The following is a 12,207-nucleotide window of genomic DNA, read 5'->3' as shown; positions in this document are numbered from 1 at the left end:
TTTTCTGGACCATGTTCACAATGGGGGCAGGTTTGTTTTTTTTTAACTGCAAAGTAGACCTTCCAGAGATTGAATGGGCTCCAGTAGAGCTTTTAAAGATCTACACTTTAAAAACATATTGAATATCTTCTGATAGGGAAGGAAGGAGTAGCAGAATAAAAGAGCTGGTTCTGGACTGTCATAGAAAAGATGATTAACTAAAAACACACAGGGATGGAACAGGGCAAATATCTTTGGACTTTGGCAAGAACACTGTTAGCTAAGTTAACCTGAAGAAGATCTAGGATGAAAATAGGAAACTGAAATTTAAGGCAACTACTGTGCTTAGAGATGAAATGAAAATCTGGGTATTTAGTGAAGAATTGAGTGATCTAGGGAGAGGAAAATAGCTCAAGGATGAAAATTCCCTAATAGTGCATACTTTTCCATAAAAACTTATTTGTAAATCCTTGAAAAGGGATTTTCATTAAGAACAAATCAACCAACAAAACTATTTTAACATGCTTATAGGAACTATAAGCCATTAGCAGTAGGAAATGCTTTCTGCATTGCTTAATTCTTTTTTGTGAATTTAATAGAACTCTTAAACCAACAGCAGCAAGAAAACTTGAATATACAAGTGTTTCAAACATTCTGCCAAACCTTATTCCCACTTGACTGTATAAAAATGACAGCATTTCAGGTTGGCAAATACCCTTTATTAAAAGCATCTTTATCTAGAACCTTTTTCATTGAGGAAAAAAGATGCATCCACCATTCTCCATCTGCACAGTCATTGAATACTGCCATGTAACTATTGAAATGCCAGCCTTTGTCAAAGTCTCACAGCTTGAATGCCATTTGCTGCAGCTGATTCAGCAGCAGACCTAAATACTTGGTGGGTGTAGAGGAAATGTTAAAGGCTAGCTGAACATAGTTCAGGTAATATAGAGAAGGATGCAAAAACCCCTTTGAAAGTCAAGGGTGAACTTTTAATTTAAAGATTTTAGGAAATTAGGTTGTGCTAAATAGTAAGTAACTGTAAGCTTCTTTCTACTCAAACTTTGCTGCTGATGTGAACTCTTCAGTAACTTTTAAGTGCATCTTTGCAATTTTGCTCCTGCAGAAGCTGAAATTCTTCTTTACCTTCTTAAAACTTTGATTTTTAAGAAGCTAGATTTCCCAGGGGAAAGGAGCCACCTATTCTATTATTCTGGCATAGTGTGCAAGATGGCTGTTGAGTCATGTACTCTTGATGTAATGTTCTGGAGATTTCCTAAATAGAGTGTGACTGGAATAGTACTTGTCACCTGGACATAGCGAATTCAGAATGAGCAAGTGGCACGTGTAAAACTTAGACGCTTGGGTTTGGGTTTTGCATGTTCTGAATGTGAAAAAAGTGGGAAAAAATGACTTGCAGAAGAGCTGTTGTAGAAACAAGTGTTTACGTGTAGAGAATTTGAGGGAGAGAGGTTAACAGAGAGAAACTATGAGCCTCAAGGGCCTTTGTTACAATTAGAGCCAAGATCATGAATTAAAAATTCCAATTTAGAGAGTGCACATAAATTACCTCTTGTTTTAACCTGACAAAGACCTGCATTTGTATGGAACAAAATAGGAATTGTGAAAGGTTTCCTGATGAAACTCAAAAGCAAGGTGAAACACGCTTGTAATTTTTATGTTTAATTAAGCACTTAGTCTGCTTTGCAACAAAACTTGCTTTCCCTCTTTGGTGATTAGGTTCCTCCAAGAGAAACTTCCGATACTATGTGGCTCACCTGAATTGAAAGGAGGTTTCAGGGCTTAGTTTAGATGAAATTAGAGGCACTCTTCCTTTGGACACAATTGGGATGCCATTTTAAGTGGTTTGGGGGTTTCCCACGAAGCAATGTACTTCAGCTTCAGTTTTCTGTATTTGCTGTTGCTCAATTTATAGGTATTTTGTACTCCATATCCCCTTCCAAATTATAGGAGATAAATCTTCCAGGATGCTGTCTGTCTCTCTGGTTTTTATATCTCTTTTTATATGAATATCCCAAGTTATCCAGCTGACTATGTTAAAAAAACATAAATGCTCAAAAAAAGCCTGTGTGTTTCTGTACTTCTGTTGCTCTTTCAATTTTATTCAGCCTGAGATATGAAACCATGCAAAGGAAATCTAATTGGTTTAATACTGAAGCTGAAACCTCAGAGCTGTGCTAAAACGACCCCGTAAAGCACAACAGAGATATTTCAGTAAGTTCTCTTCCTAACCATCTGCCTAAAGCGTTAATTTTCTGTTCACAGTTTTTAACTTAACACATTTCTTTTAATTATATTATTTTTAAGTTCTTTACATTGGACCTAAGAATATACCACTGAGTTGATTGCATTTGGTAAGAAAATACAAGAGATTTTTGTAAGATTGTGCAACAAGGCAGTATTAAAATTATAAACGTGATTTCTTACATTAGTCTTATACCTAAGAAATGAATTGCAAATGAAGTTTTCGTGATGTAAATATCCATAGGTCAATGTATATTGCTTTGCTTACCTGCATATTTCACACAAAATGGGAATCAAGATGTCGCCAACATCCACTGGTTCTACGTCAAGCAAAAATTTTAAGTTAGGTTTCTTAATCACTTGACGATTCTTTTCTGTTATTTCTACAATTTCTGGTGTTCTCTAAATACATGTTTTTGCTTCAAAGACAGACCTGTTGATTGTGGTAGGACAGAAAGCTCGATCTATACACTAGCAAAGTTGAAAATACTTGCTGAAACTAAATAATCTAGATTATGTTTGGGATGGGGGAGTGGTTTCTTTCCTTTTTTGATTGTTTTTCATTTCTGCACCAATGGTCTAAAGTAAGTTCTGCTCTTTATTTAAGTAGCCTGTGAATCTTCTCTAGTTAACAGTAGCCAGGTGTGTAACTGAATTTGGACATGAAGCAGCAAAAATGTTTTTATGCTGAAACTAATTTCTACCATCAAGAAATTTTAGATTTTGATATATATTTACATGAAGAAGTGAGATAAAGGGTGCTGTTAGAAGTTTTGAAGCAAAATCATCTGGGGATGCTCGGGAGACACTTTCCTTTGCAACTCTTGTCAAAAATCAGAGATGGGGAGAAGGTGGAGGGAGCCTCTGCTGTAGCACAAGGACAGAGATGGTAATGCTTGCTTTGCAGAAAAGCTTTATTTAGCTTAGCAACCTGACTGCTAAATATTCCCTGACACTTTGCAGCATAATCTATGGAGACTAAAGCTATTTGGGAACAGAGGGAATGGGAATGTGTGGGGCCAAGATGAATGCCATAGTTAGAATCTGACAAGTATGAGGAAGGAAAGCATTGAACCTTACGTAGAGATTTAGTATCAAGTTGGTTCTTGATGTCCTGCAGCAGTAGAAATTTATGTCTATTCTTACAGCTTTGTTGCTTGTTTTTTATTTCATGTTGATAACATGCAAATGAGATATGTCAAGCCTCGGGGCTGCTTCTCTGTATGAAAGGGAGGCTTTCTATTTCACGTGACTCTTTCCATTCAGGACTGGTGGCAGGTCTGGATTTGTGTACCTGAACAGTTGTGGGAGATGTTAAATAAATACCTTTATCAGCCTTGAGTAGAGGGTCAAAGTAGTAATTCTCTAGGCTGTACTGACATCTAGTGGTAGTTTATATATTTGTATGGTATTTGAAATATTTTTAATTCAAAGATGTCTAGAATCTGCTTGCTTTTGTATTTTGATCTATTCCACTGTATTTTGTGGCTTCTGTGTTGTGGCTGTTCTTCTCCCACTGTGTTGCTTCTGACTCTCAGGGAAAAAAAGGTTTAACATGGTTGAAACTAATCTCTCTTTTACGCAGTTTAAACATATACTGACTTTGATTTCAGATTTTTTTTCTTGTGTTTGTGAAAAAGGAAACTTTATTATTTTTTCTCCCCTCCCTTCAAAGAGTTGCAAGGCTCATGAAGACAATGAATGGGATAGGTTTCTTTCTTTGAAGCTGATGGCAGATGCAGCTGCTAAAGAAGAGCACCGAGATTCACCTCCATTTCTAAGTCTTCCCCATCAGACAGTGACCCCGGTGTTCCTCTTAACATTCCGAGATTCTCTTTACATTCCATTGTTTCCACAATGGAACACAGAATATTCAGGATAGGAAAAAAAAGAATTCATCATCATGGGGTTGAAGTAATCTTAGAACCATGCCAGGGTTTTTTGGAGAAAGTTGGGCCAGTTGTTCACTGAAGCTGTGTGCTCTTCCAGGAGCAGGCAGGTGAAAAGGTAAACTCGGCAATTTTGAGGGAAAGGCTGCTTTGTGTACAAGGAGGGCAGCAGAAGTGGGAGTCTTTCAGTCTTCACGGCTACCACACAATGAAGACACATGAAGGGGGATCTAGCTAAGCTTGAAGGATGCCTGCCACTTTGCCTGCTCCTTCCCAAGTCTAAATCTCAACTCTTACTTCAAACTGACCTGGCTGTTGTACTATAGATGTTATTGTCTGCTTCTAGACGAGTGGCTGTTCAGTGGAAGAGGTAATTTGGGAATATCTCCAAATGTTAAGATCACACAGTCTTTACTCCAGGACTCCACCAGGCAAGGAAGGAAGAGTTTTAAATACATTGCAGTCTTCACTGGGCCTGCTGCTTTTTAAGCTGTCTGTATTCGGAAGGGGCATTCAGCACAAGTATTTTGCCCCTCAAGTAGGTCACTGCAGGTGGATGAGGTAGTCTCTTCGTAGGTAGATCAGCCTTCCCTGTGTGCATTATAGATTTTGAAGAAGCTTTTGGAGATTGTTTTGAACTTTTGTAAAAGGCAGTGTAAGAGGGCTTAGTATATAAATAGTGCCTCATTAATTTTGCTAATGGCATAATATCCATAATGTTCAGTGATACTTTCCGTCATTGTAATGGTGTGTCTGACGCAAAGGTAGCAGAAAGATTAGCTGTTTCAGAGGGCCACAAGTCACAGAAAGTAGCATAATGTCAGCTCATCTGACAAGGCTGTAAAGGTGTTAGACCTCACAACATATATATAATTTTCTCCCTGTTTACAAACAGGGTTCTTTTTCTTTTTTTTTTTTTTTTGGTCATTTGCTGTTGAGTGATATAATTGAGTGGTTCAGACAAATATTCTGTAAAGTGAGCAGTGAGTAATTTGCTTACATTGGCACCCAACTTCTTATCATTACAAGAAATTAAATACCTAACTTGATGTGCTGGTTTAAAGGTAAACCAGCAGGGGAAAATGAACTCAACCCAAAAGAGAGATTATAAGTCAGAATAACAATTTAATAAAATAATACAATAAGTACGATTATACAGACAAACAATTGGTTTTAACCCACAAAACCCAAATGTATAACCCAGCACCCTGGGGCATGAACAGAGTGGTGTTGGTTGGGCCCCCTGAGTCCAAAATAAAGGGAGAGGGGGAAAACCTGTTGGTGAGAGTGCTGTTGCAGTCTGGTTGAAAGTGGTGGTTGCAGTCCAGTCAAGAGCGGTGGTCTGCAGTCTGGTTGAGAGCGGTGGTCTGCAGTCTTCTTCTGGATCCCACGAGTGGTTAAAAAAGTTCCAAGATTATATATTCTCCAATTCAGGCAGGAATGCCCAGTACTTTCCTCAGAGCAGAGAGTTTCACAAAGGGTGTGAGGAACAGGGAGGCACCCTCCTATCTCGAAGGCCTCTTAACACCTAGTTTATAGCCTGAGGAGTCAGGCTACTCTGGGCAGAGGGTGTAAATAGTCTATTGAAAACAGTTTCTGGGAAATGGCATGGAAGGCTATAGAATACACAGTTTTGGGTTACACCCATCCAGTGATGAACTGGTCCCAGCTGTCCTAACTAGGACACTTGATAAAAAGGGAAGAGACAGGTTTTCTATTCAGTCCCTCTCTTTTGTGCCCTCTTGTGAAATGAAAGTGAACGAACGAATGCAGTCTCTGTAGTGTGGCATTTATTGAACAATTCGGGATCCCTTCTTTCCAGGTGATGGCAGGGCAGTGCTTCAGTTGGGATTTGGGGTTGTAGGTTTTGTTGTTGCACTACATTCTTTTAGCAGTTGCTTCTTTCATAACTCTCTGTACTATATTTTACAGTCATGTCCTTCAAGTGTAGGACAGTGAAGCCAAGGGAGGGAGAGCAGGTTCTAAGATGGGGTATACCTGTATCACTAACACCTTGCCTCTTGGAAGTCTGGGGGAGAAAGTTTTTTTTTTTGCAGCAGTTCATCCTTGCTATTGTGATAGCTTTGCTGAGACCATGATCACTTGTGTGGCTATCTGTGCAGGTAGTGCCCGCCCTTAGATCTGTCAGCTGCAGGATTTTAGCCTAGCTTTGTGCAGGACTTGCTGGCAAATCAGAAGCTTTATTTCTTCTCAGACACCTGTAGAAGTACGTGCTTTGCAATGAAAGCTGAGGCAGGAGGGTTGCTGCTGTCTGGGTACCTAGACACAGATGAGGAACTGTGCCTAGCAAGTGGTAGGCATCTATTTTGGCAAAGGGGTGTGACGTGTGTAACTTCTTAACCCTCCCCAAGTATGTCACCTTAGATGCATCTTTGACTTCATCAATACTAGTAAAAAAAGTGGTTACCTCAAATGATTTGGAAGTCAAAGGCAGTCAGTAGAGAAGCAGTAGAAAAACAGTGAACCTGTGCTTGAAGTCATCATTTAATTGCTGTCATGTTCTCCTGTTGCTCGTTTTGACTGTAGACCCTTCAGAATAGGAATTACTATGTTGAATATAAATGAAATTCTTGCCAGAAGATTTCCTTAAATTGTTTGAGGTTATGACTGACTGGTGCACCTTTCAGAAGCACATCTGCAATATATATGTAAAACTGACTTTTAAAGTCCCGTGTCATATGTGTCATTCAAGTAAATGCTGGAGCTGAAGAATATATAATAAGTTGCAAAAGTGTTTGGGATTCTATGATTCTGTGAGACCATAATATATTGCTTAGTTTTTATTCTGATTTTTTTGTTCTGAATTTCCAGATTGTTTTTCTTTCATGTATTTATTTCCCTGTCACTACACCATTTGCCTTGACAACTCTTCTTCCTTTGTGTGCTGACAGTATGTTGCCTGTTACTGCACTGGCTCTCATAAGTTTTCTTGCATATGAAGCCAACAGCTCCAATGGTTCATAGACTTATTTTGAAAGCAGACTTTTTTCCTGCTATAGAAAAAAAACCAAACCAGACAGTTTGCGGTTTTTTCTTGCTACTTACTTTTTAGCAAATATAATACCCATTCTTTCTGAATTTGCATAGTTGGGTGCGTTTTTTTGTCTTTGGGACATACTGGAGAGGGGTAATTTTTTTGTTTACATTATTTCCCATTTATTAAACTTGGAAAAACTGTTTTAGTGTTAGAGTCTATCATAGGTTAATATTTTCCAAGTCAGCTGTCTGATTTTAAGCCCTGAAATTTGAATTGTACAGGAAAAGTAATCGTAAATAGTGATTCTAACCAACAGTAATAAAGATGCACATCAGGATGATATCATGATTGATCATGTAATATAAAAAAATTTGTCATAGCCATAAGAGGATCAAAATAGGATCTGTTAGCAGTAGAAATATCAGATGCCTGTCAGCTAAAGATTGAGAGTGCTGTGGTAAATTCAGTCAGGGACGACCACAGTATTTCAACTTCGTAAAGTGTTGAAGTGCCTTCTGCACATCATACATAAACTGGAAAACCTTGAATGAGCAATGTAAGGTGTCTAGCTGCAGTTCATGTGGGATTTCAAAACTGGCCCTGCCTCCACCAGGCCTGGAACTAGATGACTTCCTGAGATTCACAAGTGGGTTATTCTGAGATTTACTCCTTTTTCTTTTCTGAAAGAGCAGCTCCATGATTTTCTTTCTGCACTTTATGCTTTTGTTTCTACAGCTGGATTCATTGTTGAGCCAACACCAGGCTCTTCTGTTTCTTGCAGTTACCTGGCACTCTGACTGGTGTGGCTGCTTTATTAAAGACTGGGATTTTCCTCTTCTATTGTATGCCTTAGAGAGATCCAACCCATGGACCTCATTGACATGAAATATTGGTGGAGTGTTTTAGGAGAAATGAATCTTAGTACAGAACTAGCATAGGTTGTTTAACTGCTGACCAGAGAGATGATTTATTGAGGACAGACAGCTTGAGAAAGAAAACTTTTGATTCTTTCAATTTTTGCCACCTTTGCCCTTGAAGTCCATATTTTATAGTAGACTAGAAGGTGAACATGATCTCTACCTTTAGATTTATTTCAACTTTTCAGGCTCCTGCAAATCTCTAGGCCTTCTTATGCACGGTCAAGTGCGGTGTGCAGTTACATAGTCCCCTCTTTCCTGTTGGGTTTTTTTGGTGTTTTTTTTTCCGGTTGGTTGGTTGGGGTTTTTTGTTTGTTTGGGTTTTTGGTTGGTTGGTTTGGGTTTTTTATCATTTTTATTACTTTTTTATTTTGTTTGTGTTTTTTTCCCTTAGAGGTGATGCATTTAAGGAAACTGAATACTTAATCATTTTCTGAGAGGAAAATACATTCTCAAACCTACCTAAACTGCTGTTAACAGTCATATGTTGTTATTTAATCAAACTCTTCAATTTAACAAGCCATGTCTTTAAAAGTATTCTTTTCCTCATAGTATTCAAAAGTGTCCCAGAACCATCATTCTTCTGATAATTAAAAATACGCTAGATATTGTGGGCACTCCTGTAAGTCAGCACTTCAGATATTGCTTTTAAATTGTCTTAAAAGCTTCAAGTCCTTTGGAAATTAAATGATGGCTTTTACTTGTGGAATGTAAAGACCATTTTTCTGCTTGTTTGTTAGATTTTCTGTGTGCACTTATTAAAATGGTGAATTCTCTGTTTTCTGCAGGCACAACTTCAAGACATTCAGGAGTACTTTGGAGTGAACTGGCAGTAAGCCTGCAATACAGTGGTGGCAATGACACTGACTGGCCTCTGGAGATGCTGAAGCTCAGCTTTATTTTGAACTTCTTTCTTAGACCTTCCAACTTTTCCACAAAGGATTTAACATTGATTTGGATTCATATGGTATACAATAGTCATGGATATGGATTTTTCCTTCCCGTCACTTGACATCTGCATGTTTCCAGCAATCAGTGAAGGAGTCAGTATGAGGTCTGCTGACATTTGGTCTGTTTTCCAGAGCTCTGAGTGACAGGTATTGTAAACATCCTACACTCTCAGCTGTGGAAACTAAGAAAGCTGGGAGAAGGCTGTTTACTCTTCCTGCCTTGGAAATCGTCCAGAGGGCAAGGATGGAATATTGTGAGCTCTGTGTTGATTGTATTTCTGTCAGCCTGTATTTCATACTTTACATTATGGTGTCAGTAAACAAATTATGGCATTATGTCATCAGTGTCTTGTGTTCTGACCAGAAGGGCCTTATGATGTGCTTTGGCTGCTCTGCTGGCTTGAGGGAAGCTTAAATAGTAGCCATAATGCATTACAATACTTTCATTCTTAAGCAGTGATTAAAACAGACCTGTAACACTGTTTATCTATAGGTGGTGGTACATAAAAGTGGACATCCTCAGGTTTACACATCAGTAGTGTATTTAATCAAAATTAAAAGGTTGGTTCTTGTTTCTAAAATTTACTCAATTCTCATTTTCTACCCAAAAGAGCTAGAAACAGAGGTTAGAAGGCAAAACAGTTCTAGGGAGCTTCAAATGTCAGTTTCTTTTCAAAGAAATTCAGATGTCAACATTAACTCTAAATTAACTTAATTAAAGATACAAAGGTATTTACCTTATGTTTTCCACGTGCTGTTCCCTGCCACTTGGTCCCCAGACTGTATGATTCTTTGTACTTTGTCCTGGCAATCTTCCTCTTCCTTGTGTTTCTTTCATTCTATTTGCTGTTGGCCAAATAGAACTTCCCAGTTTAAATGTAGAATAAGCTGGAAAAAAATTTCCTTTTAAATCTAATATCCTGCTGGCAGGGTCTAAATATTCATAAAGTGAGTTTTGCAGCTTTTCTTAAGCAGTGACTTTGGCAGAAAAATATTGTTCCCCTCTTTTATCTTTTTTCTCATTTATTTGGGGGGACCACACCTTTTGGGCTCTTTAAGAAATTTTTCATAATACAGTTGAATTCAAAGATCACCTTCTGTTCTTTTGCAATAGCATTCTTATGTCTTCAGATCCTGCTGCTTCAGCTTTTTAGAAAAGGTTTTTAAATATAAAATCTTCTAAATAAGGGCTCTTACAAGAGTGTAAGAAAGGTTTGGAAAGGGATGGTAATGGAAAGACAACAGGAGAATGGTAAAAGATCATGTAAGGATTTGAAGTAGTACTTATACAAAATGGACAAAAAAGAATTCAAAAGAATGCAAACTGTTATACAGAACTAAAAAAAGGCAGTTATTTGAAGCAATAATTATTTTTCAGTCTCTGGCTTGCCTTCCTTTTGGAGGGGAAGCCAGAGTCACAGGGCCCGTTGGAGTGCTGTAGCCAAGGACTAAGTTGATGAGTAAAAAGAAGGTCAGGGTCTGGCTATGAAGTAACAAACACCAGCTTTTCAGGTTTTAAGTTATGATTTCTACAGTAATTTCTAGGAAAAGCAAAGTTGGCCTCTTAAAATGATCATTTTTAAGGAGACATTAGCTGTTCAGACTAGTCAAACGATAGAGGGTAGCATTTCCTAATGCACATCCCTTGGCAGAGAGATATTTCTGAGGGTGATGGAGCACAGTTACATCCTCCACTGCATGACAGTACTGGTTGTAGACTATGCTGTCGAGGAAAGACAGCCTCCTGAAAGAGAACTTCCTGAATTTCTGAGATGTGTTTTTGTATACTATTTTTATTTAGATCTGCTTTGGGTTTGGAATCATTATTTTGTGTAAACTGAAGAAACTGCTCTATACTTAGCACTCCTTGTGCATTTAATAGTGAAATTCCATCTTCAGTTTCATCAGTGTAAGTCGGGACTGTTGCAGTTTTTCTTGTACATTCTTCCTTGGCCACACTTTCCTGCCCTCTTGCTGACATTAATGTTTGTTTAAACTGCAGGCTAATTCAGTGGCGTGACCCCACTGAAAAGTAATAAGCAAAACAGCTTTTATGTGGATCAGCTGAGTAATGGCTTATTCCACCACTGTGCTGTGGTCTGAAATGCTACTGAAAATGTTAGTTTGTTCAAATGTTCCTTCCTCCTGAAGAGGAAAAACAGAGTTTATTTTAAATAGATTATGTAATCCTAAAACAATAAAATGATGAAATTACAGGATTTTTAATATTTTCTATTTTATTTGATATTAAATTATTCTTTGATGCTCTCCAAACACAATTGCAAGCATGGAGATAAAATAAATTCAGATAAAATTGTTTTAATTAAAATGTTTCATTTCTTGAACACCATTTATGCTTCTCTTCAAAAGATTTGTTTGTAAAGTCTAATAACTAAATTGTTTTGGTAATAGGGAGCAACTGGTTACTTTACTGTGTCCAGACCTTTAATTTAAAGGTTCCTCTGATGTATTTGCACCATACTAAGCACTGTATAAATTGCATTATTTCTAGATCACAGGTTTTTTTCCCCCAGGTATCACTTGCCAAGCCAGAAGCAAACATTATGTCCTTTTCTTTGGTTAAACTCAGACTTCAAAGAGTTTAAGATTCTTTCCAGTCTATCAATTAAATAGAGAGCTTTTCCATTGTGAAAAAAACAGAATGGGGCTGTTTCAAAAGCCTGTTGCCAGTAATGAGCTTTGGATTGGGTCCATGGACAGGTAATCTGGATAGCTACCACAGCAAGTCATCTGTGGCAAATCCCTGATTGTAGGCATGTTCTTTTTTTTTTTCTTGAAGGGTGATTCTGCCAAGATGCAAGAATGACTTGTTCCAAGTGATTCTTGGCACTACCCACAACAATATTATTCTTGCATGTTAAGCTCAACATGATACAGTGATTTTGTTTCTGTTATTTTTTTGTTATGAGGAAGAAGAAGATAGTTCTTATGTTTCCTTATATCTAAACTTGAATTTAGGTATTGTGGTTTTCTTCCTCTAAACTCTTAACAGAGAGATGAAGTAGATTTTTTTCCCCTTCTTTGTTTTTCGTTTGGGTTTTTTTTAGCTATATTTTTGATTATGTGGTCCCTCAAGGTAATTGCTGAACATCCAGTTTTGCTAATAGAGGGAGCGACTGTGGGAGGAAAGAATGCATGGTAGTACTTGGGCAGAGCTGTTACTTGTATGGAGATTGCAACCTTGAGGT

General features: G+C 37.9%; 1 long non-coding RNA gene across 1 annotated transcript in view; it reads left to right on the top strand.

Moving 5' to 3' along the window:
- Positions 1 to 9,340, top strand: part of LOC108502166 — a 37,384-nt gene extending 28,044 nt beyond the window's left edge. The window contains exon 2 of the long non-coding RNA XR_001876352.1: positions 8,837 to 9,340. This is a non-coding gene — a long non-coding RNA (uncharacterized LOC108502166). The remainder of the gene's footprint in view (positions 1 to 8,836) is intronic.
- Positions 9,341 to 12,207: the final 2,867 nt, after the last annotated feature.

This window comes from Lepidothrix coronata, unplaced genomic scaffold (assembly GCF_001604755.1).
Source record: "Lepidothrix coronata isolate B3197 unplaced genomic scaffold, Lepidothrix_coronata-1.0 Scaffold4, whole genome shotgun sequence".
Taxonomy (NCBI): Eukaryota; Metazoa; Chordata; class Aves; order Passeriformes; family Pipridae; genus Lepidothrix; species Lepidothrix coronata.
This window is presented reverse-complemented; position numbering and strand designations above follow the sequence as displayed.